At 43.0% G+C, this 27088-nt stretch overlaps 1 protein-coding gene across 12 annotated transcripts in view; it reads right to left on the bottom strand.

The window, feature by feature from the left end:
- The window catches only part of LPP (LIM domain containing preferred translocation partner in lipoma), a 695870-nt gene that overhangs the window by 602921 nt on the left and 65861 nt on the right, over positions 1 to 27088 (bottom strand). For 10 of the 12 annotated variants that reach the window (XM_059920756.1, XM_059920758.1, XM_059920755.1 and 7 more), the window contains one exon: positions 22600 to 22716. The exons of 1 other annotated variant lie outside the window; for it this stretch is intronic. The gene's annotated coding sequence lies outside the window, so the exon portion shown is untranslated. Of the gene's footprint in view, positions 1 to 21971; positions 21995 to 22599; positions 22717 to 27088 lie in introns of those variants that run through there. One more of the 12 variants, XM_059920765.1, reaches the window with a different exon arrangement.

Below are 27088 nucleotides of genomic sequence, written 5' to 3'. Positions count from 1 at the left end.
CCACCCAAGTACCTGGCAACTAGTACCTTGGGAGTGGTACTTGCTCACAGAATCATAGATCCCAGGGTAGGAAGAGCTCCCCAGAAGTTGTCTGGACAGCCCTCCGCTTTCATGCAGAAAAGAGGTCATTACCCCATTTCACGCATGGGTCAAGTGAGGCTCAGAAAGCTCAAGTGATTTGAGCTTAGTCACACTGACATCCCCCAACTCCACACCAACATGCCTCTCTGATTGCTGAAGGGAAGAGGCTTTCCTGTCAGGCCTTTAAGTATAAGATGACTACAGTTCCTGTTCTAGTTCATCCGGGTGACGAGACAACCAGAGTCCCCTCACCAGGTCTTGGTTCACTAACCTCTAGCAAAGGAGGCTCAGACCCCAAAACCTCTCATCTAAGGCCGTAAAATGAAAGAAAAGCCTTAGATGTCAATAAGTTGTTGTCACTTAATGTATTAATAACTTTGAGCAAGATATTTAGTGCAAGAGGGAAAGAATACCCTATAGTTACATTTCAAAACATGAGCTTGGGATATGAGAAAGGGCAGAGAATGTTAATCACAAACAAATTAGTGCAATGAAGTGCGGGGTGTCTGCTTCCTAGAGGCGTCTGAAAATTACTGAGGCTGATGATTACGTGCGTTAAGGGGTCATCATTCCACTTAAAGGTCAGAAAAATGAAGATGCCTAGAAATATCTGTCTGTTCCCAAAACTCTCAGGTACCACGGATTTAATGTTAATGAGGAAAAAAAAAAAAGTTGTGGAGATCATCTTGATAATCTCATTTTAGAGATCAAGAAATGATAAGGGATAAAGAAACTTCCTCAAGATGACAAAACAATTAAGAAGCAGATACAACACCCAAGGGATACTCTCAGACATTTCTCCATTAGAAAATCCTTACACCATGTCACACTATTTTATGCTATCAGCCAATACATAAAATGGAAAACTCAGAATATGTATTTCAACAATTACAGTCAAGAAACGGAAATCTTTGTTTCCCTAACATATTACGATATCATGGACAAAGGAGAACGGTAAGAGCAGCACAGGATATTTACCATTATTTGATTTTTTTTTTTTTTTTTTTTTTTTAGCAGAGCACACCCAAAAGCAAAGTTTTTTGACCTACAAAAAATGCGGGGGTTGGAGAAGAAAACATGCTTTATTGTTCAATTATACTTTGCCGTCTTCATTGTACGGGAGGCATTAGCACACAAGCTGCCTCCTAAGACAAGGTGAAAGGCCTGGTGGCCTAAGACCTCATTCTCACAGCCCACGTTTTTTGTCGGCTCAAGAGGGCAAGGACCACACCAAAAGGATACATTAATTAAGTGTGGACTGCAAAGGCAGATACAAGAAATTAAGAAATGCAGAAAGAGAGAAAGAAACCATTTGACAACATTTTGTCCACAAGTTTCTCGAAGAACCTTCCCAGACCCTGCCTTCTGCAATCCCAACCCATGTCCTTTGAGGTTTGCTCTCCCATGTTAAACTGCCCCAACTCTCAGTTTTTCCAGCAGTTTCCGACAGCAAAGGTGGGAGAGGATTGCCAATTTCTCGTGAATCCTGAAGATTTCCTTTCTGAGTCATGGGAAACTGAAATAACTCGGGGGGCGGGGATGACTTTAGAAAGAAACACCGTTTTAAATCAGTTCCCACTAATTTGTTCTGCTGTGTGGTATAAGTCCTGAACACAGGAAAAATTAAGTTTCTGGAGTTGACGCAAAAATGGGAGTTTTTGTTAGGTTCTGTCAATTGTCACCGTGGCAATTCTTATTAGGATTTTTCTTACTGTCATTTTTTTGTTAAATTAATTATAGTTTGATCAGTGTAGGAGCTATTTTGAATCCATGGGACTTTCCTCACCAGATTGTTTTGGCATTTTAAAGTCACTCACATTCAGGGCCTAAACAATATGGCAAGTATCTCTTTTCCTCTCTCATTTATACTCAAATTCTAAACAAAGGAACCATCTGTTCTCTCTCTAAAAACATCAGCCCTTGTTTTCATTTCTCCATTAATAATAACGCCTCAAAGTTATAGCACGTCTTTTTCCAACTTGCTTATTAAAGCATTCTATAGATACTGCCTCATTCATCTGCAACATCACCCCTGATAAACTGGGGAGAAAAGGGAAATGTTTGTCAATTTTTAATTAGATAAGTGACTATCAGATGTTTGATGAGTTTTGTACAAATGACTGCATGTGAGCCTCCGAAAGGACGTGGCCATCACCTGCCCCAGCTCTGACTCTTCCATATGTAAAAGGGAGACCAGAAAGGAGAAGTCACTTCGTGATCTATTTTTGTACTTGGTCCTCTATCCCCGACTGTGAGCAGCCAAGGTGAGAACCGTGTCTTACACATTTTTTGTGTCTCAGGTAACTGATGTGTAAAAAGTGCTCATTTAAATATTTCTTGAATAAATGAAAATTTTGAGGGTAGTTCCGCAGATGGTTGTAGCAGAGCTGGGGTCGGAGCTCAGCTCACCCGGCCTCTTATTTAGTGTGTTATTTTTAAGACCAAATAGACCTAAATGCAAGACGAATCAAATAGGGACACCACCAAAAAGGCGGTGGGGGGGGGGGGGGCACATAAGATGCAGGCCTGTGTCTAGATGTAAGAAATTTGTTGAACAAAGCCAGTAGGCATCACCAAGTTTGGCCACTGGCCACGTACAAACACAATCCATGCTAAGGCTGACTCTTCAAATGCTCTGCATTCCCTCTGGGCTCCGAGTACTTGGGGATTTGGTGGAACTAGTCCTTAAACATGACCCGACTGGAAGAAATGATGTGTCTTAATGCCAAAGGACACTATGTCTCTGTAACAGCCCTGAGCCCAATAAGAGAGCGCCCTCCACCCTGAGATTTCCCCTCATCTCTCTCTGTAACCTGAGAGCACTCAGTCTCCGGATCATGAAATCTACCAGCCTAGAGTTTTCCAACCAGCAGAGAGGTCACTGAAATCAAAACCTTTTTTCCATGTGCCTCGCTGGAAATCAGCAAGTCATTTGGCACATTTTTTTTATTTTCAGAACGCCCTATTCCCCACTGCTACTCCTTGAAGCTAAAGGGAAAATAAATTGTTTCTAGAAAAGCAAGTTAACTGTGGGATTCTGTCATCCGAATTGCTTCTACACTAATAGTTCCAACAAAGTTGGCAACTCCCTGAAGAGTCTTCAAAAATAGATTGTCTGTGTAGATGAGAAAGCTAGAGGTCTGAGGAGAGAAAGAAAAATCCCTTTTTTAAGTAAAAGAAAAAACAAAAGAAATCATAGAGCCAAAGAGAATTCAAGTATATTATAATGTGGTCTCACATAAGGTGAATTTGTTTCAGATATGAACAGGAAACAAATTAGTAACAAAATGCAAACAGGACTTCCCTGGTGGCGCAGTGGTTAAGAATCTGCCTGCCAATGCAGGGGACACGGGTTCGAGCTCTGGTCTGGGAAGATCCCACATGCCGCGGAGCAGCTGAGCCCATGCGCCACAACTGCTGAGCCTGCGCTCTAGAGCTCGTGAGCCACAGCTGCTGCAGCCTGCCGCACTTAGAGTCTGTGCTCCGCGGCAAGGGAAGCCACCGCACTGAGAAGCCCACAACAAAGAGTGGTCCCCGCTCACCGCAACTAGAGAAAGCCTGCGTGCAGCAACGAAGACCCAATGCAGCCAAAAACAAACAAACTAATTAATTAAATAAAATAAAACAAAAATACAAACAAATCCACACAAATGAACCTTCAAACAATTCGGGTGATTTTTTTCTCAAAGGGGGGAGGTGGGTGGGCATGGTGGGGCGGAGGGGAGAGAAAGACATGGGAATAAGGATGGAGCCACTTGAACGCCCAACACGCTGTGTCTGACACGGACACAGAGGCTGCGGGCGGTGTCTGGCATTGTCCAGCCCACGGTGGGAAGCATTTACATCAAGCCACACAGTATCAGCAGGAGAAGAAGACAGCGAGTACTTCAGGGCAGACAGTTGCAGAGAGGGCCCCTGCACAGAGCCCACACAGCAAGCTGAATGCATCTTATATCAATATTCCTTCCCTCGCTCACCACACTCGACTCCTGGAGGCCTTCAGGGTCAAGGCTGTCCCCAGAACCATTCATCATTCCTGCCGCCACTACCCGTTGACCGGCTCTCAATATGTTCCTGACAAGTTTGCCCTTTTCATACATACGGACCTTCCTCCTCTCAGGCTACCTCCGAAAATATCACCTTGGACTTTGCGTACATCTCCGGTAATCCAGCATCCTAACGTTTAACGTTTAAAAGTGAAAGGGTCCTACATTAAAGAACATGTAAAAGATCCACAAAATGTTACTTAACTGGCCTTCATCTCCAAACCTAACTTTTTCAGAAGATCATTTGGAAGATGGCCACTGGGGAGGTCGGTCAAGCGTTCATCTGACGTCTGATTAGGTGTCTGTCACGGCTGCAAGAACAGAGAAGACCTGTGCTTGGAGCTGTCACAGCCCTTGACAATCTCCTCCTGGCAAAGCCACCTCTGAGAAAAGAACCCCTAAGAAGGCAGATGCTTCCTCTCACATGAGTGGCCCTACTGGCTAACCAGTAAATACGACTTGATAGTGATGATTGGTACTTTTTCAAATAAAAGTTTCTATCAAAGGATGTTGCCGGTGTGATATTCTAACTACTCAGTTCAAGTTGGATGACTGGGGGGCAAGGCTCTCAGCCACTCTGGACATCAGTTTCTTTTTCTACAAAATAAAGTAGTCCAATTCAATAAGCTTTAGACTTCCTTCTGGCTCAGAAATCCTGTGCCTAATTATTTAGTTCCTACTGCCAAGTGGTCTGCCCTCTCCCTCCTAGTTTGTTCATCTCCATCCTCTCTCTCACTCCCCACCCCACTCTTCTTTCTCTCTCTTTCTCTCCCCCCGCCACACACACACACATAATCCACCCCAACATCCCTCTTATCCAGTCCACAAACTTGTTATTTAGGCAAACTGCAAGCAATTCCTACCCACAATCCCCATCACTGCTTCTCTGCTTAAGATTTGACACCAAAAGGATTTTTTAATTAGTTTATGAGAGAAAAAAATGGGACACATGCCCCCCGCTTTACACACAGACCTCACCTTGAGATGAGATCCTCTGGGGGCTCCAGCAGTCTCTTCATCCCCCGGCCACAGAGGCTGCCACCTGCCAGGACTCCAGCTGCTCAAGTCTGATCTCTACCCCTCACTCTCTGACACCTTGAACAAGTCATTTTACCTCTCTGGGCCTCAGTTTCCCTAACTGTAAAGTGAGGCATTCGGAATAAAATAAATGCCAATGCAACTACCAATTCTGACATCCTTCTCTAGAGCTCTGAAATTTCATCAGACATCAAAACAGACACCCTCCAAAGCCCTCTCTCTGATATTGGTGTTGACCTACAGGCTCCCAGATAAATGGAAGTGACTTTTTGCATGATCTTGCACAATAAGTAATAATAGCGCATCAATAGGGGCAAGTACTTCTAATTTGTGTTTGTTTATTTGTTTATTCCCAGGCTAAAGAAGCTGTAGGAACCACCTGCTATTGGCCTTTGGAGACCCCATGATGCCTTTTTTTTTTTTTTTTACAATGGACCAGAAGTTCAGAAACTAAAAAGGTAAACGTGGAAACCACACAGTAAAAACATGGAGCCTGAAAAATTGAGAAAATGATTTAGGGTAAATAATACCACATCCCTCTTAAAACTTTTTTTTTAAAACAATAATGAGAGTAAGAGGAGTACTATAAAGTAAAAATAAAATTGAGCACAGAGAAGACTGATTTGCCTAGGAATCCTCTCAGCCATGTAATCAGCACGCATGGCAAAGACCGTATAATACTCATGTTTCTATTTGTTGCCCTCAACTGACATGGTTGGTCGTTTGTTTTGTTTTAAATAAAATGGGGAAGCAACAAATATATTAAATCCATCTGCAAAAAACCCATATTTGCATGTGGAAAACAAATAAGTGGGTGTCTGAATGGGTGATTAGGCATGCAATTGCCCATCTGCACCCGGGGCCCCAGCCTCCCTGCAGGTGCGCCTGACGCAGGAGCAGAGACTAAGAAAGGAGGGTCCTCCACCACGGAGAGCGACAGACAAGAGGGAAACCATACCCTCCGCAACTGGACTTGTTCTGAGCTGCCCTCGGTACTGTCCCAGCTCTCCATCCACTGTCCCTGTATCTTAAAGCTGAAAGCCAGAAATAACTTTCATCATCCTTTTCTTAGATTGCAGTGGATTCTTTAAATCACAAAGGCAATTTTTTTTTCTGAGCATCTTCAGTACGTGCTTAACAAATATTTGTTGTTGCATCTGTCTTTATGAGAATGGGAGGCCTCCTCTCCTGCACTCTTCACCTCGGTCACTCTACTCCAGCCACGCTGGCCTCCTCACTTTTCTGGAATGCGTCAGGCATGCTTCGGCCTCGGGGCCTTGGCAATTGCTTTCTTTCAGCCTGAAACATTCTTTCCCCTCTCTTCAGCTGACTGCCTCACTGCCTTCAGGCCCGTGTACCTGTGTACTCGTATCAGTAAGACCTTCTCGGACCAATGAATTTTAAATCTGTGTCATCCCCACACTCTGTGCCCTTAACCTGCTTTATTTTTCTTCTGAAAATAGATCACAACCTAAATATTATCTATTTACTCATTGATTTATGTGTTGTCTGTTTCCAACAAAGAGAAAGTTTGTCTGATTTTGTTCATAGTTCTATTCCCTACACCTGGAATAGTCTAGCACACAGTAGGTGCTAAATACCCAGTTGTTAGGTTAATGAGTCATCATCATTATTTGCAAACCACTACACTGGGCACCATAGGTCCTCTTATGGAATAAGACAGGATTTATGCTCTTAGGAAGCTTCTACAACCTCGTGGAGAAGGAAGACTGGAAATCTGCTTACATAGCAGAGCAAAGCAACGTGCTCCACTGGAGGTATAAACAAAGCACTCTGATAGTACAGAAAAAGCAAGCTGTTGACATTGGAGTGGGGAGTGGGTGGGGAGCGGACTGAAGGACGCCAACAGAACAGAATTCCTTGGAACTATCTTGAAAAGAAGCTCAGAAATCATCCTCAAAACTGCATTCAGCACAAACAAGTACTTAGACATCCTTAGTTAGCCTCCTTTCCTTCATCAATAATGCTAAGTGAAACAAGATTGCCCAAGATAAGTCAGCATTTCTGTGTGCCAAGACCATGAAGAAAAGAAGAATCACTTTCCTCCATACAGCCTTCGCTTTAAAATGAAAATTATTTAATTTGCACACAAAATGCACACAAAACATGTCTATAGAAAATTCCATGCTCTCCCGACAGGAACGACCTTAAAGGGCATCTAGTCCAATGTCTTATTTCCTCTGCGAGGACCCATCAGTATCAGCCTCTACCTAAATAACCCTAACGCCCGAAATGGCCCACGCCACTGTGGTCTGCTCTTAATACTAAAACACTCTCCCTCACACTGTCTTTCTGTTGCTTCCACCCACTGCTCCCAGAACTCCTTCTGGGGTCACAAAGAGAAAGTTCATGTCCCCTTCCATGGCAGAGTCCCACTCTGCTCCCTCCTCCTCCATCCCCTTTCTCTCTTCTCCACACTAACCACTTCCGGTTCCTTCTTTCATCCATCCTAAACTGACCCCTTCCTTCCCCTCCTCTATCTCTCTCTGTCTCTCACTGTTCCAGGACTTTTTTTTTTTTTTTTTTTTTGGAGCTGATCTAGTGCTCAAGCAATTTAGCATTCTTTGGAGAGCTGAGCATTTTGTCTGGGGTCTGGGAGAGGGGCACAGAGGATCCAAAGGAACATGGGTTAACTCTGTGAGCCTTGACCCAGGAAGAAGACCCTGGCAGAGTAACCTAACTTTCTGACTTTGACCTTGAAATGCCACCTTTGACATAAATTAGAATATTGTAGACATTATAACTCTTTGGAAGCAAAGAAGGCAAAGAGGGGAAGAGCACCTCCTGAGCCCACTCCACCCCAAGGACACAAAGAATTTGGGGAGTCTTATGCCTCTGGTAAACCATGGCCCCTCTAGTCTTGTTGATCCCAGCTTCTCAACTCCCACGGCCAGGCTGCATTAGAATATGTAGTTTTTAACCATCTCTATATCTGAGCGTTGGATTCGAACCACTACTTGCCTGTGTGACCTTGGGCAAGACACTTAAAGTCAGCAAATCAAAGCATCCCAGAAGGTAAAACAAAAAGAGAGCTCTAAATCATCCAGTCCAAAAATTGCCCAGAGACCTCCTGTGCGCTTCCACCCTCCCCTCTCCACCCACAGCCATGGCAGACACTGCTAAATGATCACGGACTCCTTCCTTCTCGGTCAGGACACTGCTTCAGAATCCTTCTCAACACAGCATCTCAAAGAGCCACTACCAATCCACCATGCGGCCACATGAAATGAAACCCAAACTACTCATTCTTCAGATGAGGAAAACTGAAGCTCAAAGATGGGCCGTGACCTCCCTGGTGTCTCAGTGTTAGGAGCAGAACCAGAACTACAAAGGCCCCCTCTCCATTTTCCTGAGTCCCTTCTCCTCTTCTAACTCTGATATTCTATCAGTGTTCCTTGCAGTGGGGATGGGAACGCTGTTGTATTAAGTTCTGTGGTATTAAATACAGAGAAGGGGTTTCTAAATAGGAGGCAGAAGCTTCAGAGAAGGCTTGGAGGGAGAGGTGCATTTGAGCTGGCCTGAAGAAGTTTGCTATCTGTAGGAACCAGTGAGCTACATCTGCCTTTAGCCGAAGAAAATTCAGGATCAGGGAAGCATTTCCTGTAGCAAGAACAGCATAAGCAAAGGAATAGTGAGGACCATGGCGTGATGAGAGGAGGCTAAGGGCTGCTGAGAGAGCTGTAGCCAAAACAGAGGCCAAGGAGAGCACTGGGGGAGGGGAACAAAGATGACGACAAGAGTCAACCAGAGTCTTTGTGGGGGTTTTAAATGCTGATTTTTTTAAAATTGACTTAAAGTCCTTAAGACTTACAAATGGGAAACAGAGATAAGAAAGGACGGGAGGGAAAGTAAAGAATCCATCTCTATTCTCAAGGGAAAAAAAGCCTTGCCCTAAACTGTATTACAGGAACACTTTCATTATGTAAAAGCCTATTTTGTTTTCATGTCATTCTTAGATTACATCATAGAGTGGCTGTAGCCGTCTCGTACCATATTATAAATAAATCACCAGCTTAATCATAGAACAAGCCAGGGCCCTAGATTTAAGAGGAAAATATTAGATCATTTTTAATAACTGATATAACTCAAGCCAGTCACCACTGAAGCAGGGGGAAGTGATGTCATCCTAAAGGAGTCCAAAGAGGAACCGGAGAGGGTCAGCCCTGGGCAGGTCCCAGAGAAGCTTCCATTTACAAAGGAAGAGGTGGCTGATGGTAGCTGAGTGGAGCTCATCCTCTGGACTGAGCAATCTTGTCATGAAAACCAACACTGACTTCTTAATAGACCTTCCTCATGAAACACAGTGTACAAATAGTTGTTCCCAAAACGACTATATTTCCAAAGACCAGGAAACATGAGCATATTTTGATGGCTGTATTTATGTCTTGGGAGCCATTGAGCAAAATTATAAAGGTTAAGGCTTTTAGTTATTCAGGAAAAGATGAAATCTGGGGTCACATATGCAAATGCCGCAGGTCTGGCCCAAGCCGAGGAGACAGTGCAAAGTGGGGCCACTGAGATAATGGTCTGACAAAGAAAAGAACCAGGGTTGTTTCTAGCAGTTACAGACTATTAAGGAGATTGGAAACGAAACCGTTTAATGTGCACCAACTATGCACTAAGTAGCATACACAATTGGCACTTTAAATACGTCATGCTGCTTTGTGAGCACAGAAGAATCTGTAAGATAGGTGCTACTGGCACAATATTTTTCAGACATGGAAACCAGTTTAAAAATGATTAAACAACTTAAGTAAGACAATGAAGCTAATATATGACAGTCTCCCTACTCCAATTCCGCTTTATCAGGGACACATAGTTTTTTGAGGCAGGAGCCCAATGTGTCCCCCTTTGCCTGGCAACGTATCAGTAATAAAGCTATCCTTTAAAAAAAAAAAAAAAAAATTCCGCTTATCTCGTTGCTTTCCCCCAATGAAAACTACTTCTTACTATCGACTTTCAATAAAAGTTAAATAATTGATAAGAAACACTTTGAAAGCACCAAAAGTAAAAAAAAAAAAAAAATATTGAAATCCAAAAGGAACCGTGGAGTTGGGAATAGTATTAACATTCTGGCCAGTGACAGTCTCAATGACCAAAGCTGGCCTTCCTTGTTTTGGCTGCAGGGCTGCTAATGAGTTTGACCATGCTTTTAAGTCTCCCATTTCCATTAATTTTTAGGAATGTTAAGGTGGGCTCTAAGGGAACCTGTCATCTTCTATAAAATGTACTGCCGAGCTTGGTTTTATAAAAAGACTACTTTGGTGGGGGGAGGAGACGGATGCTCTGGAAAAGGGCTTTCTGCCAGACAGAAAGTATTGACTGAGGTTTTCTGTCTGATCCTGTCAGTCTCACAGTAATGCTGTGTATTGGCTCACTGTTCTTAATACAAATGTTATTCATAACTGCAGAGACACACTGTCTGAGCCAAGTAATACTGATTTATGCAACTTTTCAGGACACAGCGTGACTCAATAGGAGATGTAGACCCTGAAATTTAACTAAAACAACAACATCAAGGCTCAAGTCTCCAAATTTTGACCTATTTTCCCCAATCTCTTTCTGGGACAGGATAGAGGTTGCAAAAAGCAGAGAATACATGCCTAAAAGTTGTATGGACTGATTTGGAGGCAGAGACTGTGCGGAGAGGTGGAGGGGACACACTGGGCCAGAGTCTGAGGTGCCTTAGATGTCCCTCCCATGGCTACCCCTGGCTCCGTGGCCCTGGAAGAGTCTGTCCCCTCTCTGGGTATTGGCATCTCATCTGCACAGCAAAGAGCTCAAGTAAGAACATGCAAACATTTCCACCAAAGCAGCCCTAACTGCTAAAGAGGGCAAAGAGTTAGAGGTATAGTAGCACAGCATTAATTAAAAACTTGTGTTCTTCCTCTGAAAAGCCATGCTAGTTTTTCATTCTGTGTGATTACATATCAATGCTTATATTCAGATTTTAAATGGAGTTCTCCCCCAAAAAAGTCTTCAAGTAAAATTGATCCACAGAGGTGCACTGAGATTATGCACTTTAGCCCTTGCCATGTAAGCTTGGGTGCCTGTGGCAGGTAGCGCCCAGAGGGTTCCCTGTAACTCCACCTCCTGTGCTTCAGGCCCTTGTGCAGTCCCTCCCCTTGACTGGGCTGGATCTAGTGACTTGCTTTTAGCAAGAAGAACGAGGCAGAGGAAATGGTGTGTCACTTCCAGGATTAGGTTACAAAAAGGCTGTGGATGTGGCTTGATCTGAGGGATTGTGTCTTGCTCACTTGCTCTGAGGGAAGCCAGCTGCCATGTTGTGAGCTGCCTATGGAGAAGCCCACAAGGCAAGCAACTGAGGGCAGCCTCCAGCCAACAGTCTGAGAGGAACTGAGGCCCCCAGTCCAACAACCCATGGGGAACTGGATCCTGCCAACGACGTGATTGAGCTTGGTGGTGGGTCCTCCCCCAGTGGAACCTTCAGATGAGACTGTAACCTCAGGACAGAACTGGAGGTACCCATCTAAGCTGTTCCCAGATTCCTGACTCACAGAACCTGTGAGATAATCAATGTTTCTTGTTTTAATGTGCTAAGTTTGGGGTAACTGGTTATGCAGCAATAGATAGAGAAGACGGCATTCCAATCTGAGAGGTCCAGTCCTGGATTATTTTAAAGGCCCCTACCAACACCACCATTTTTCTTGAGGCTTAGGGAGTAGACCAAAAGAGACTGGCTATCAGGAACTCTTGAAAGGAACCTGTGTCCCACAGAATGTAGAGATGCTTGCTGGCTTGGTAACATATACCCACGCATGCTCTGGCCACCTGGAGGTGACCATGGAAATAATATCAGTGCAGGTCAAAATCAACATGATGGTTTCGGCAGCAGTACAGTGATGGGAAATAAACCAGAGACTGAAGCACATGTGGAAGGTGAAAGGCTCCTTGCCTGCCCAGCTGTGTTCTGCCATCAGCTACACCACCATCAGAACCTGTCCAGCCAAACTGCAGCTCCATGGTTCACTGAGAAGTTCTGAGGTCAGACCCCCTCCTCCTAGAAACCTTCCCCAATGTTCCCAATTCTTTCCACTCCCCCATCCTTTCATCTAAGCCCCTTGAGAACTGAAGCTATAACTTAATTACCTCGATTTCCCAAGCACCTAATACAAGACCTGGTGATCAGAGGGAGACCTTCAAGATGGCGGAGGAGTAAGACGTGGAGATCACCTTCCTCTCCACAAATACATCAGAAATACATCTACATGTGGAACAACTCCTACAGAACACCTACTGAATGCTGGCAGAAGACCTCAGACTTCACAAAAGGGAAAAAATTCCCCACATACCTGGGTAGGGCAAAAAAAAAAAGAAAAAACAGAGACAAAAGAATAGGGCCGGGACCTGCACCTCTAGGAGGGAGTTGTGAAGGGGGAAAAGTTTCCACACACTAGGAAGCCCCTTCACTGGCGGAGATGGGGGGGGGGGGTGGGGTGGAAGCTTTGGAGCCATGGAGGAGAGCACAGCAACAGGGGTGCGGAGGGCAAAGCAGAGAGATTCCCACACAGAGGATCGGTGCCGAGCAGCACTCAGCAGCCCGAGAGGCTTGTCTGCTCACCCGCTGGGGCAGGCGGGGCTGGGAGCTGAGGCTCGGGCTTCGGAGGTCGGATCCCAGGGAGAGGACTGGGGTTGGCTGCGTGAACACAGCCTGAAGGGGGCTAGTGCGCCACAGCTAGCCGGGAGGGAGTCCGGGAAAAAGTCTGGACCTGCCTAAGAGGCAAGAGACCATTGTTTTGGGGTGCGCGAGGAGAGGGGATTCAGAGCGCCGCCTAAACGAGCTCCAGAGACTGGCGCGAGCCACGGCTATCAGCGCAGACCCCAGAGACAGGCATGAGATGCTAAGGCTGCTACTGCAGCCACCAGGAAGCCTGTGAGCAAGCACAGGTCACTATCCACACCTCCCCTCCCGGGAGCCGGTGCAGCCCGCCACTGCCAGGGTCCCGTGATCCAGGGACAACTTCCCCGGGAGAACACACGGCGCGCCTCAGGCTGGTGCAATGTCACACCGGCCTCTGCCATCGCCAGCTAGCCCCACATTCCATACCCCTCCCTCTACCCCAGCCTGAGTAAGCCAGAGCCCCCGAGTCAGCTGCTCCTTTAACCCCGTCTTGTCTGAGAGAAGAACAGACACCCTCAGGCGACCTACACACCAAGGCAGGGCCAAATCCAAAGCTGAACCCCAGGAGCTGTGCAAACAAAGAAGAGAAAGGGAAATTTCTCCCAGCAGCCTCAGGAGCAGCGGATTAAATCTCCACAATCAATGTGATGTACCCTGCAACTGTGGAATACCTGAATAGACAACGAAGCATCCCAAAACGGAGGAAGTGGACTTTGGGAGCAACTGTTGACTTGGGGTTTGTTTTCTGCATCTAATTTGTTTCTGGTTTTATGTTTATCTTACTTTAGTATTTAGAGTTTATTATCATTGGTAGATATGTTTGTTGATTTGGTTGCTCTCTTCCTTTTTTTTTAATATATATAGATTTTTTTTTTTTCCTTTTTCTCTTTTTGTGAGGGTGTATGTGTATGCTTCTTTGTGTGATTTTGTCTGTATAGCTTTCTTTTACCATTTGTCCTAGGGTTCTGTCTGTCCGTTTTTGTTTGTTTGTTTGTTTTTTAGTATAGTTTTTAGTGCTTGCTATCATTGGTGGATTTGTTTTTTTTGGCTCGGTTGATCTTTCTTTCTTTCTTTTCTTTTTTTATTACTTTTTAATTTTTTTTATTTTTTGTTTTAATAGCTTTTTTATTTTATTTTATTTTTTCTTTGTTTCTTTCTTTTTAACTGAGGCAGAAGAAGGGATAAGTGACCTGGAAGATAAAATAGTTGAAATAACTACCGCAGAGCAGAAGAAAGAAAAAAGAATGAAAAGAACTGAGGACAGTCTCAGAGACCTCTGGGACAAAATTAAACACACCAACATTCGAATTATAGGGGTCCCAGAAGAAGAAGAGAAAAAGAAGGGGACTGAGAAAATATTTAAAGAGATTATAGTTGAAAACTTCCCTAATATGGGAAAGGAAATAGTTAATCAAGTCCAGGAAGCACAGAGAGTCCCACACAGGATAAATCCAAGGAGAAACATGCCTAGACACACATTAATCAAACTATCAAAAATTAAATACAAAGAAAAAATATTAAAAGCAGCAAGGGAAAAACAAGAAATAACATACGAGGGAATCCCCATAAGGTTAACAGCTGATCTTTCAGCAGAAACTCTGCAAGCCAGAAGGGAGTGGCAGGACATATTTAAAGTGATGAAGGAGAAAAACCTACAACCAAGATTACTCGAGCCAGCAAGGATCTCATTCAGATTTGATGGAGAAATTAAAACCTTTACAGACAAGCAAAAGCTAAGAGAATTCAGCACCACCAAACCAGCTTTACAACAAATGCTAAAGGAACTTCTCTAGGCAGGAAACACAAGAGAAGGAAAAGACCTATAATAACAAACCCAAAACAATTAAGAAAATGGTAATAGGAACATACATATCAATAACTACCTTAAAAGTAAATGGATTAAATGCTCCAACCAAAAGACATAGACTGGGGCTGAACGGATACAAAAACAAGACCCATATATATGCTGTCTGCAAGAGACCCACTTCAGTCCTAGGGACACATACAGACTGAAAGTGAGGGGATGGAAAAAGATATTCCATGCAAATGGAAATCAAAAGAAAGCTGGAGTAGCAATTCTCATATCAGACAAAACAGACTTTAAAATAAAGACTATTACAAGAGACAAAAAAAGGACACTACATAATGATTAAGGGGTCAATCCAAGATGAAGATATAACAATTGTAAACATTTATGCACCCAACATAGGAGCACCTCAATACATAAGGCAAATGATAACAGCCATAAAAGGGGAAATCAACAGTAACACAATCATAGTAGGGGACTTTAACACCCCACTTTCAACAATGGACAGATCATCCAAAATGAAAATAAATAAGGAAACAAAAGCTTTAAATGATGCATTAAACAAGACGGACTTAATTGATATTTATAGGATATTCCATCCAAAAACAACAGAATACACTTTCTTCTCAAGTGTTCATGGAACTATCCTCCAGGATAGATCATATCTCGGGTCACAAATCAAGCCTCGGTAAATTTAAGAAAATTGAAATCGTATCAAGTATCTTTTCCAACCACAACGCTATAAGACTAGATAGCAATTACAGGAAAAAATCTGTAAAAAATACAAACACATGGAGGCTAAACAATACACTACTAAATAACCAAGAGATCACTGAAGAAATCAAAGAGGAAATCAAAAAATACCTAGAAACAAATGACAATGAAAACAGGACAACACAAAACCTATGGGATGCAGCAAAAGCAGTTCTAAGAGGGAAGTTTATAGCAATACAATCCTACCTCAAGAAACAACAAACATCTCAAATAAACAACCTAACCTTACACCTAAAGCAATTAGAGAAAGAAGAACAAAAAAACCCCAAAGTTAGCAGAAGGAAAGAAATCATAAAGATAAGATCGGAAATAAATGAAAAAGAAACGAAGTGAACAGTAGCAAAGATCAATAAAACTAAAAGCTGCTTCTTTGAGAAGATAAACAAAATTGATAAATCATTAGCCAGAATCATCAAGAAAAAAAGGGAGAAGACTCAAATCAATAGAATTAGAAATGAAAAAGGAGAAGTAACAACTGACACTGCAGAAATGCAAAGGATTATAAGAGACTACTACAAACAACTATATGCCAATCAAATGGACAACCTGGAAGAAATGGACAAATTCTTAGAAAAGCACAAACTTCCAAGACTGAACGAGGAAGAAATAGAAAATATAAACAGACCAATCACAAACACTGACATTGATACTGTGATTTAAAATCTTCCAACAAACAAAAGCCCAGGACCAGATGGCTTCACAGGCAAATTCTACCAAACATTTAGAGAAGAGCTAACATCTATCTTTCTCAAACTCTTCCAAAATATAGCAGAGGCAGGAACACTCCCAAACTCATTCCATGAGGCCACCATCACCCTGATACCAAAACCAGACAAAGATGTCACAAAGAAAGAAAACTACAGGCCAATATCACTGATGAACAGAGATGCAAAAATCCTCAACAAAATACTAGCAAACAGAATCCAACAGCACAGTAAAAGGATCATACACTGTGACCAAGTGGGTTTATCCCAGGAATGCAAGGATTCTTCAGTACATGCAAATCAATCAATGTGATACACCATATTAACAAACTGAAGAGTAAAAACCATATGATCACCTGAATAGATGCAGAAAAAGCTGTTGACAAAATTCAACACCCATTTATGATTAAAAACCCTCCAGAACATAGGCAAAGACGGAACTCACCTCAACATAATAAAGGCCATATATGACAAACCTACAGCCAACATCGTTCTCAATGGTGAAAAACTGAAACCATTTCCTCTAAGATCAGGAACAAGACAAGGCTGTCCACTCTCACCACTATCATTCAACATAATTTTGGAAGTTTTAGCCACAGCAATCAGAAAAGAAAAAGAAATAAAAGGAATCAAAATCAGAAAACAAGAAGTAAAGCTACCATTGTTTGCAGATGACATGATACTATATATAGAGAATCCTAAAGATGCTACCAGAAAACTACTAGAGCTAATCAATGAATTTGGTAAAGTAGCAGGATACAAAATTAATACACAGAAATCTCTTGCATTCCTATACACTAATGATGAAAAATCCGACAGAGGAATTAATGAAACACTCCCATTTACCACTGCAACAAAAAGAATAAAATACCCAGGAATAAACCTACCTAAGGAGACAAAAGACCGGTATGCAGAAAACTATAAGACACTGATGAAAGAAATTAAAGATGATACAAACAGATGGAGAGATATACCATGTCCTTGGATTGGAAGAATCAACATTGTGAAAATGACTGTACTACCCAAAGCAATCTACAGATTCAATGGAATCCCTATCAAACTACCAATGGCATTTTTCACACAACTAGAACAAAAAATTTCACAGTTTGTATGGAAACACAAAAGACCCCGAAGAGCCAAAGCAATCTTGTGAAAGAAAAATGGAGCTGGAGGAATCAGGCTCCTGGACTTCAGAGTATACTACAAAGCTACAGTAATCAAGACAGTATGGTACTGGCACAAAAATAGAAATATAGATCAATGGAAAAGGATAGAAAGCCCAGAGATAAACCCATGCACCTATGGTCACCTTATTTTTGATAAAGGAGGCAAGAATACAGAGTGGAGAAAAGACACCCTCTTCAATAAGCAGTGCTGGGAACACTGGACAGCTACATGGAAAAGAATGAAATTAGAACACTCCCTAACACCACACACAAAAATAAACTCAAAATGGTTTAAAGACCTAAATGTAAGACCAGACACTATAAAAGTCTTAGAGGAAAACGAAAACATAGGCAGAACACCCTATGACATAAATCACAGCAAGATCCTTTTTGACCCACCTTCTAGAGAAATGGAAATAAAAATAAACAAATGGGACCTAATGAAACTTAAAAGCTTTTGCACAGCAAAGGAAACTACAAACAAGACGAAAAGACAGCCCTCAGAATGGGAGAAAATATTTGCAAATGAAGCAACTGACAAAGGATTAATCTCCAAAATATACAAGCAGCTCATGCAGCTCAATATCAAAGAAACAAACAACCCAATCCAAAAATGGGCAGAAGACCTGAGTAGACATTTCTCCAAAGAAGATATACAGATTGCCAACAAACACATGAAAGGATGCTCACCATCACTAATCATTAGAGAATGCAAATCAAAACTACAATGAGGTATCACCTCACACCAGTCAGAATGGCCATCATCAAAAAATCTACAAACAATAAATGCTGGAGAGGGCATGGAGAAAAAGGAACCCTCTTGCACTGTTGGTGGGAATGTCAATTGATACAGCCACTATGGAGAACAGTATGGAGGTTCCTTAAAAAACTACAAATAGAACTACCATACGACCCAGCAATCCCACTACTGGGCATATACTCTGAGAAAACCATAATTCAAAAAGAGTCATGTACCACAATGTTCACTGCAGCTCTGTTTACAATAGCCAGAACATGGAAGCAACCTAAGTGTCCATCGACAGAAGAATGGATAAAGAAGATGTGGCACATATATACTATGGAATATTACTCAGCCATAAAAAGAAATGAAATTCAGTTATTTGTAGTGAGGTGGATGGACCTAGAGTCTGTCATACAGAGTGAAGTAAGTCAGAAAGAGAAAAACAAATACCGTATGCTAACACATATATACGGAATCTAAAAAAAAAAAAAACAAAAATGGTTCTGAAGAACCTAGGGGCAGGACAGGAATAAAGAAGCAGACGGAGAGAATGGACTTGAGGACACGGGGAGGGGGAAGGGTAATCTGGGACGAAGTGAGAGAGGCATGGACATATATACACTACCAAATGTAAAATAGATAGCTAGTGGGAAGCAGCCACATAGCACAGGGAGATTAGCTCGGTGCTTTGTGACCACCTAGAGGGGTGGGATAGGGAGGGTGGGAGGGAGATGCAAGAGGGAGGAGATATGGGGATATATGTATATGTATAGCTGATTCACTTTGCTATAAAGCAGAAACTAACACACCATTGTAAAGCAATTATACTCCAATAAAGATGTTAAAAAAAAAAAAAAAAAAGACCTGGTGATCAATGAATGTGTGTTGTAAACAATAGCTTTCTAATGTGTATTTCCCTCTTATGTATGTCTTTCTCTCCAACTAGACTATAAGCTTCTCATGGTTAGGGACTATGCCTAATTCACCATGGTGTCCTAAAGATCCTGAGTTTTGCTGACTTCCAGACAAACACTGGGATCAGGGCAGAGAGCAAGCACACACCTTGTGAACCAGGAGTAAATATTTGGCAGCAATCTACACAGGACTCATGGGGCTCTCCATCCATTCACCATCAGCTCCCCTCCACCACACAGTAGCCCAATGGGGGAGAACCTGAGAACTCCTGACAACCTAGGGCTCTGCCCAAGGTAGAGTAGAAGTGTGTCCACTCTGCTGAGGTCAGGAAATAGAAGCATGTGGAATTAGGAGGAAAGAAACAAAAGAAAGAGCCAGCTCCACCTTCTACTTACATGGACAGCAAAACATCTCCGACAACACATCCCTTGGTTACAGAACAGCCGCAGGGCCTCAGGAGTCTGGATGAGTCCCTGCTCAGACCCAACAAATCCTTTTGCAACTTTTGAAGCAGTAACATAAAAGCATTAAAGCTGGCTACACAGATGGTCACACATGCCCAGAAATCACCTGACTGACAGATTGGAGGGAGCCAAGACCTTCACCTCTGACGGAAGTGACCAATGCTTTGCTTCCGGCGGAGAGTAATACCTGATTCTTCTGAGGACCAAAGAGGAAATATTAAAACTGAAAGCCCTTGGCTACCATCAACAATTGTATGCTAGTATCAACAGAGGGAAATAATTTCCTTCCTGACTCCCACTAGGCCAGTCACGCCTAGAGCAGAAGGTGTGATTATCTAATCAAACAACGCAAGTCCCAAATGGCTAGACTGTAGCTTCTAGGGAATTTCTCAAAGCACTGAGACTTCCTCAGTCTCTGAATCTACCTCCCTCCACCTCCTGCCGCCTAGAGCAAAAACAAATATGGAAAGTAATCATGATACACAACTTCATCTCAACTTCAACCATGATCATTAAGCTAGGTTCCAGATCTAGCTCCTTTCCAAGACGGAGGACAAATTACTGCCCATCCAGTCCTGGGGATGATGGGGATACAGAGTTGGAAGGAAGGGCACACACTGAGCATATACTATGCACCAGGAACAGTGCAGGGGATTGCACATTACATTCTTATGTTTCTTTATATTTAAGATCAATATTTTTCTTTATAGTCAATGTCTTATTTTTCTTTATACTCTTTATGTTGAAACTAAAGAAGAAAACAACTGTAACGATCTATCACGTATGGACCACACTTTACAGTTTGCAAAACAAGTTGGCATCTATCAACCCACTTGCTCTAAACAAACACGAGACGTGGGCAGGACAACGATTATAATTCCTCATTCTCTGATCAGGGGAATGAAGGTGGAGGGATGTTGTTTTCTAGGGTTGCACATCTAATATTTGGCGGGTCTTCTGATACCCCATGCCACCATACTCGCTGCCTTTTTATGCACTCGCAAACTTCTTAAGGTGTACTGGTCCCAGAAGCCTATTTCTGTCCAGTTATTTGTTCCATTCTCATACAACCACGCAGTTCAGCCTCATCTGTGCTAGAATTCCTAAAGCTTGCCAACAGAGAATTGGTCAGCACCTGACAGAACACCCTCAGGAAAAGGGCCAGTCACTACCTTTGGATTTAGTCTTTCTACCCAGGAAAATGCACTGTGCACCTATTATGTGCCAGAGATCCTACTAGCCTGTGGAGCTACACACATGAGCAGGAGATGCTGCCCCTCTTCTGACTGCATTTTGTATCCTTAAAGGTCATTGTCATGTGTGCCCTGCATCCTGCCTTTTCCGGGTCTCATCCCTGTAACCGTGGGACATCATTTCCGGTCCTCTCAGCATCCTAGTGCGGAGAGGCCAGTTGGCTAACGTCCCTTTCAGAGGAGGAGGCAAGGACTAAAGTCCCATACCCTAGGAGAGCCCCAACAGGAGGGTAAACAAAAGGTTCATGGTCGCCCACAAAGCCTTAGTGCTCTCTCTGCCCCCTATCAGCACTCACATACTCTTTGGAGGAACCACCTCTTCTCCACTGTGGAGCTGCCATAAGCTTCCAGGTGACAGCAGGCAGCCAGCTCGTGACCAAGAGGGGAAACATCCTGCGGATGAAGCCAACACACACACAAGAGGGCAGAGCAAGGAGCACTGCAGAGAAACAGAGCCCAGGTCCTGCTCAAACTGAGCCTAAGGGCCACCTTACCTCGGGACTTGCCGGCTTCTGGCAGGGTCACCCCCCCGCCCCACGTTGTTCTCTCTGTACTGCAGCCTGAGGCTGCGTCAGTGTTTTGGAAGACAAAAGCCACTGTTGGCTCATAATTAGCTTATGGACAACAGACGCTTCTGAGTTTCTTCCAACGCGCTCCTGGTAAGGTGCTCTCTCCCATTCTGTCATGACACACTCGATTTTTTTGTTTGAATCCAAGTACAAGGCTTCATATTCATCACAATTTAATTTTAAGTACTGAAAAAACTCAGGCAGTAGAGGGGAGAACAAAGATTTACATCTGATGCTCAAAGCGTATGCTTGGGGCAAGACATCTCAGACCATGTTTGAAATGTTAACAGACTAAAATGTTTAAGAGTCCAAGCAGTGGTTTCCAGCCTTTCATCTTATGCAGATCCATAGGTGCAAAGAAAACCCGGTGTTCTTTTAAGATACATTGATTAAGAAAACAAAGGGTGACAAAATGTAACTGTAAACTCAGACATACTTTTAAATGAAATTAGGTTTTATGGACCACTACAGCATCTGCTCCCTTTTGAAAAACTACACCACGATCATGGCAACACATATTATTTATCTGGTAAAAAGCCAGAGGCGGGGCATATAGGGACTGGCCCTGGAGATGGAGAGCACAAATCTAGAATTCTACATAGAAGCCTTTCCCAGAATCCCCCAGCTATTTTCCTCAGATCCCCCTACAGCCCAGGGTATCCCATATCATCGATTCTTTTCTAGAATACGATGTTCTACCTGCTATAAACACAGAGGAATTCCAAAACACAAGGGAAAGTTTCCCTTACCTGCTCACCATTCTCCTTTCTGAGTGTGCAACAGGATTCCAGGAGTCAAACTCAGATCCCTGTGGAGACCGTGCAGGCCCTTTAAGACACAGGTGCACACCCTTGACTAAGCAAATTTAGCTTCCCCTACCTCAAAGGGTTGATGTGAAAATACAATAAGATCACAGAAGAAGCCTCTTGCACCGGGGTGAGCAAGAGCAGCTCAATACTATGACTTCTTTTCCTCAGAAACGCCCATAACACTGTTCATTGACACTTTCTTTCTGGTCCTTCAATTTCAAGAACACTTCCCTCCATGACAAAGGAGAAAGAAGGAAGCAATGCAATTATTGGCAATCTAAAATCCTCATTCGTCCAAATCTTCTTCCAATTTCTCTTCCTGCCACCTTCCAAGAGCTGAGTCCTGCCTTTGCTTTGCCACACATTTTATTAGCATTATTATATCCTGTCCATTGCCAATGAAATCGGCTCAAGAAGACAGGAAGAATATTTTTGTTCTTCTTAGTTCTTAGTCCATCCTAGTTACCAGTGCCCATGCTTTAAATGGAAACCACTAATTTTTAAAACTCATTAAAATATGCATATTGATTATAAAAGGAAAAAGTTTTCTTCTTTGCATAGGACTCACCAACTGAGGAAAAATATCCTCCCTCTGATGAGTGCCCTGTAGAACAACGGAGAAAGCACTAAACTGGAATCAGGTGACTGGATTCTGTCTTCAGTTCTGTTTCCTCAATGTTCCCACCTGTGGAAATGGGAGAAGGAGGTTGCTTATGAATCTCTAGGATCTTACCAGCTGTAGAACTTCCCAAGTTTATGAACTTACTGGGTAAACCATACTGGGAATACCAGGCTTGAAACCCGCAAATCTAGTGGCTGACCTCTGTATCTCCTAAGCTGCCAGTCAGCTCCTGGCACTTTTATTTCACTAATGTGCCTTAGAATGATGAGGAAAGAGAATGCTCGTACCCCAGTGTTCATACCTCAGCTTTTGGGGGTAATATAGCTTCATCATAATATCAGAAGTGAAAGAGATAGATCAATTAGATACTCACATTTTAGGCAAGAAAAAACTAACAGCAAAATCTGAACTACAATAAATAAAAAGAGACAAGGAATATGAGTTTGGAGATAGATTTCTAACTATGGGATCTAGTGGCTGCTGTGAACCTTAGTTTCCTTGCCCAAAAAATGAGAGCCAGTGAGCAGCAGAGGGCTGGACAACCTTGAGGCTTCCTGGGAAGTCCTCATTACTGGCTTTATTTCATTAAGAACTATCAGTATGGGCTTCCCTGGTGGCGCAGTGGTTGAGAGTCTGCCTGCCAATGCAGGGGACACGGGTTCGAGCCCTGGTCTGGGAAGATCCCACATGCCGCGGAGCAGCTGGGCCCGTGAGCCACAACTACTGAGCCTGCGCGTCTGGAGCCTGTGCTCCGCAACAAGAGAGGCCGCGATAGTGAGAGGTCCGCGCACCGCGATGAAGAGGCCCCCGCTTGCCACAACTAGAGAAAGCCCTCGCACAGAAACGAAGACCCAACACAGCCATAAATAAATAAATAAAAACAAATACTTTAAAAAAAAAAAAAAAAGAACTATCAGTATTTTGGATTCTTCAATATATATTCCAACAGACAAGTATTCCAGGGTAGCTGGTTGCTACAAAATGTGTCTTTTGTAGACACAGGGGAAATCCACATACCAGAAAAATGACTACTCCCATTTTCATTGCTGTCATTTGAAACATTATTGAACCAATCATACAATTGTTTTGTGAATATGATCCCATTCAATCTTCAAATACCTGTACAAGCTCAAAGTTGAGAGAGACCTTAAAAATGACCCACTTCAACTCTTCCAACTGACAGGAGAAGAACCTGGGGGCCAGAGGAGGGAGGTGGCCACCCAGGAGCGCACCATTAGTGAGTGGCAGGCAGCCCAGGGCTCAAGTCCGGGGCTCGCTCCACTGGACCGAGGTACGGCCACTGTAACAGAAGAGATCACCGACACTCACTGGCCAGAGACCTGCCATCAGCCATGCAATCAGCTTTGGAGGAAAACCAGGACTTACACACCCAGACCTCAGAACACCCGCTTCAAAGCTCTTGCATAAACACATGAAAGGATGCTCAACATCACTAATCATTAGAGAAATGCAAATCAAAACTACAATGAGGTATCACCTCACACCAGTCAGAATGGCCATCATCAAAAAATCTACAAACAATAAATGCTGGAGAGGGTGTGGAGAAAAGGGAACCCTCTTACACTGTTGGTGGGAATGTAGATTGATACAGCCACTATGGAGAACAGTATGGAGGTTCCTTAAAAAACTAAAAATAGAACGACCATACGACCCAGCAATCCCACTACTGGGCATATACCCTGAGAAAACCATAATTCAAAAAGCGTCATGTACCAAAATGTTCATTGCAGCTCTATTTACAATAGCCAGGACATGGAAGCAACCTAAGTGTCGAATGGATAAAGAAGATGTGGCACATATATACAATGGAATATTACTCAGCCATAAAAAGAAACGAAATGGAGGTATTTGTAGTGAGGTGGATGGAGTTAGAGTCTGTCATACAGAGTGAAGTAAGTCAGAAAGAGAAAAACAAATACAGTATGCTAACACATATATATGGAATCTAAGGGAAAAAAAAAAAAAAGGTCATGAAGAACCTAATGGCAAGACGGGAATAAAGACACAGACCTACTAGAGAATGGACTTGGGGATATGGGGAGGGGGAAGGGTAAGATGTGACAGGGTGAGAGAGTGGCATGGACATATATACACTACTAAATGTAAAATAGATAGCTAGTGGGAAGCAGTCGCATAGCATAGGGAGATCAGTTCGGTGCTTTGTGACCACCTAGAGGGGTGGGATAGGGAGGGTGGGAGGGAGGGAGACGCAAGAGGGAAGAGATATGGGAACATATGTATATGTATAACTGTTTCACTTTGTTATAAAGCAGAAACTAACACACCATTGTAAAGCAATTATACTCCAATAAAGATGATATAAAAACAAAAAGCAAAAAAAAACAAAGAGTCATGTACCACAATGTTCACTGCAGCACTATTTACAATAGCCAGGTCATGGAAGCAACCTAAGTGTCCATTGACAGATGAATGGATAAAGAAGATGTGGCACATATATACTATGGAATATTACTCAGCCATAAAAAGAAATGAAATTCAGTTATTTGTAGTGAGGTGTATGGACCTAGAGTCTGTCATACAGAGTGAAGTAAGTCAGAAAGAGAAAAACAAATACCGTATGCTAACACATATATATGGAATTCTAAAAAAAAAAAAATGGTTCTGAAGAACCTAGGGGCAGGACAGGAATAAAGATGCAGACGGAGAGAATGGACTTGAGGACAAGGGGAGGGGGAAGGGTAAGCTGGGACGAAGTGAGAGAGTGGCATGGACATATATACACTACCAAATGTAAAATAGATAGCTAGTGGGAAGCAGCCGCATAGCACAGGGAGATCAGCTCCGTGCTTTGTGACCACCTAGAGGGGTGGGATAGGGAGGGTGGGAGGGAGACGCGAGAGGGAGGAGATATGGGGATGTATGTATATGTATAGCTGATTCACTTTGTTATAAAGCAGAAACTAACACACCATTTTAAAGCAATTATACTCCAATAAAGATGTTTAAAAAAAGTTCTTGCATATAGCCCAACAGCAGAAAGAAACTAAGTTGGGAAAATGGAGTATAATCAAGGTGAGTCCAGCAAAGCAATGTGTTTCCTGAGAGCTAGCGTTCTTGACGGGCATTCGAAATTTCAAAGCCATCTCACTGAAATGAGAGAAAGGCATAATTTCCAACTTGCTGAGGGGATGGAATGTGAGGAGTCCAACGCTGGCTCTATGGACAGTGAAATCTCAAAAAAACTAAATAAATAAAAACAAAAAGACCCCACCTCCAAGCCCCAGGAAACCTAAGCTTCTCCTTGCAGAGGGAGATATCAATCATAACAGTTTGTACAACAGCAGCAAAGGGCAGCTGACTTCCCAGATTTTCAAACTTCGCTGAAAGGCAAAGCTCTCCACCTTGGGCCTAGGGCAGTGTTTCAGGCACTGGCTAGCTTCTCTCCGTGCACAAATGAACACGGTTCCCCTTCTCCGTAGTCAACTTTTCTTCTAACAATTTTCTTCTTCTTTTCCATAAAGAGAACAAGCAGTTCTGCTAAAAAACCACTGTGAAATGATTGAAGTTCTCATGCAAACAAACCATTAGCAGAGTTCAAATGCAATTTAAATTACCAGTTGTTAAAGTGCGCCTCGATTTCTCCGCAAGTTTCCAAGGAGAATTACATACTATACACCATTTAATTGGTTGTTTTCTATTTTTTAACATCCATTTATTCCCCCCCATTTTATTTTCAGAAGTGTCTATAAAAGCTTCCCTTTAAAAAATTATACATTGTTGGATAGATTAAACCTGAAGATTGAAAAGTAGCAGAGAAACAGCTGCAGGATTACGCAGCTCAGCAGAAATTGATGGTTTCAACACCACAAGACATGCAGAGTTTTAAAATCTTAGGAGTCACCTGATGGTGCCCTCACTGTTTACAGATGAAGACGCTGAAACCCTGAAAGGGAAAGGAAGGCTTGGCCCAAGTCCTCTCACTGGTCAGTGACAGGTGCCAGGTGAGAACTCCCTACCTTCCAGCCCCGTGCTGTCTCTTCCCACTACCACATGTTGGAGGAGATGATGGGAAATGCTCAACAGATTTAATTTCCACCTGTAATTTTTTTCTTAAAGAAAATATGAAGTCATCTTCAAATACATCCCTGACCTCAAAAGTGCAGCTGGTCAATGGCAAATATCTCCCCAAAAGGGAGAAAGAGAAGTAAAGGCTGATGAATGAGTATAGTCAAAGGAGCTCCAAATGAGCAGATTCCTGGCAGGAAAAGTCAAGACACCCTTCTAGACTCATTAAACAAGTTATGGGACATTAAGACTGCCGATTTCCACTGCTTTATCTGGCCCAGAACTTGTGGCTGCCCTGGAATGAAGGGATAAAGGCAGGTCTTGTCACTTCTGTAAATGGAAAGGATTTCTAGAGGTCATCACAAGTACAGGGCGAAGTTCAAAGCTT

The sequence above is a fragment of the Balaenoptera ricei genome, chromosome 4 (assembly GCF_028023285.1).
Source record: "Balaenoptera ricei isolate mBalRic1 chromosome 4, mBalRic1.hap2, whole genome shotgun sequence".
Lineage (NCBI taxonomy): Eukaryota > Metazoa > Chordata > Mammalia > Artiodactyla > Balaenopteridae > Balaenoptera > Balaenoptera ricei.
Note: the sequence above shows the minus strand (reverse complement) of the source record. Positions and strands in the feature narration are given on the sequence as shown.